This window comes from Balaenoptera ricei, chromosome 9 (genome assembly GCF_028023285.1).
Source record: "Balaenoptera ricei isolate mBalRic1 chromosome 9, mBalRic1.hap2, whole genome shotgun sequence".
In the NCBI taxonomy this organism is placed as follows: domain Eukaryota; kingdom Metazoa; phylum Chordata; class Mammalia; order Artiodactyla; family Balaenopteridae; genus Balaenoptera; species Balaenoptera ricei.
The window spans coordinates 26,859,971-26,862,042 of NC_082647.1; the positions used below are offsets into that span (position 1 = coordinate 26,859,971).

The 2,072-nt window shown below is 45.3% G+C and overlaps 1 pseudogene; it reads left to right on the forward strand.

The window, feature by feature from the left end:
- Nucleotides 1-209: 209 nt before the first annotated feature.
- LOC132371269 (developmentally-regulated GTP-binding protein 1-like) lies at nt 210-1,554 on the forward strand (annotated as a pseudogene).
- The last annotated feature ends 518 nt before the right edge of the window (nt 1,555-2,072 follow it).

Here is a 2,072-nt window from a genome sequence, read left to right on the forward strand (position 1 = left end):
CTTTAGTCAATAACAAACAGGAAACTTATTGCTCCCGCAGCCTTGGGTTTCCCGGTTTTGCAGGTCGTAAGCCTTCCAAACAAACTCATCTTTCTGCTTTGTTTTACTCAGTGTGCAGAATTTGGTTTTTGAAAATACATACCTGTGTGCACATAGGGGCCAGAACAGAGGTCCAAACTCACTGACGCAGTCCAGGACCCAAAAAAGAAATGACAGAAAACCTTCCTCCAAAAACGGGAGAATGGGAAAGGCGTCGGCGAGGAGACTTTTCCGCGCGCTGTCCTGTTGTGGTGAATAGGAGACACACACCCTGAACTTTCGCGAGAAGTAGGAAGTACCGCGCCTGCGCACTGCAGTAGCTCCTGCTGGCTTTGGCGGGTTCGATGGTGGGTATGTGACAGAGGCGGTCGGTGTGGAGGCCACTGCATCCCCGGGGACTCGCCACTAGGAGCAGCAGCTTAGCCATCACCTCGGAGATCGAAGCCGAGATGGCTCGGACTAAAAGAACGAGACCACAGCACACCACTTAGGGCTGCTTAAGGCTCGCTCTGCTAAGCTTCGCGGAGAACTGATTACTCCAACAGGTGGTGGTGCTGGTGAGCCGGAAGGTTTTGTTGTAGCCAAGACAGGTGGTGCTCGAACTGGGTTTGTGGGCTTTCTAACTGTGAGGAAGTCAGCCGAGCTCAGTAACTTGGCAGGGGTATATTCCGAGGTGGCAACCTGAATTCACTACTCTGACCACTGTGCCCCGTGTCATCAGATACAAAGGGGCCAAGATCCAGCTCCTGGATCTCCCAGGTATCATTGAGGGTGCCAAGGATGGGAGAAGCAGAGGCCGTCAAGCCATTGCAGTAGCCCGAACATGTAACTTGATCCTGGTTGTTCTGGATGTCCTGAACTGTTGAGACATAAGAAGATAATTGAAAACGAGCTGGAAGGCTTTGGCATTCACTTGAGCAACAAACCCTCTAATCTTGGTTTTAAGAAGAAGATAAGGGACGCATTCATCTCAAAGCCACTTGCCCTCAGAGTGAGCTGGATGCTGAAACTGTGAAGAGCTTTCTGGCTGAGTACGAAATTCGTAATGCCGATGGGACCCGTCGCAATACCACAGCTAATGACTTCATTGAAGTGGTGGAAGGAAACAGAGTTTATATCCCCTGCTATCTATGTGTTAGTTAAATAAGATTGATCAGATCTACACTGAGAAATTGCGTATCGTCTATAAGATGCCTCATTGTACCCATCTCTGCCCATCACTGCTGGAATTTTGATGACTTGTTGGAAAATATCTGGGAGTATCTGAAACTAGTGAGGACTTAGACCAGACGCAAAGGCCAGTTCCCAGATTACACATCCCCAGTGTTGTGCTGCCTTACCCCAGAACCACGGTGGAGGATTTCTGCTGAAAATTCACGAAAATCTTATCAAAGAATTTAAATACGTTCCAGCCTGTGGTTTCTCTGTGAAACACAAAAAAATGGTTAAAGCCATATGTTGGGGGATGAGGATGTCATTCAGACACTGAAACCTTCCCCTTTCTCCATCTGCTAGGCCAACCCCTGCAGCTTTCCAAATGACCAAGCATCCTGCCCCAAAAACCCCTTCTGGCTTTGGATCAAGATTCATAGGAGGGAGATGGAGGCACCCAAACTGGCACTTCACTTGTCTTCATGTCACCTTGTACTTTGAACTGCATAAAGGACCAGGTAGGAAAAAAAAAAATGACCACATTCATTAGGATTTATTTGTTTATTTATTTATTTATTATTTATCTATTTGGGAATTCATAATTAAGGTGGTCATAGGATCATAAACATCTTTGAAATCTTGTTCGGGGCATGAGTATGCAAATCTGCAAATATGTAAACAAGGACACCTTTGCCTGAGGTGAGGCTAATGAATGTTTAATGAATTCTTGAGTGACATAACTTTTCAGTGACAGTGCTCGATCTGCTTTTCATACTTGCATATAGGACACATCAGTAATTATTTAAACTTTTATCTTTCATCATTTAATTAATGGAAATAAAGACAAACCTGAATATATTCTATTATTGAAGAAAATGACA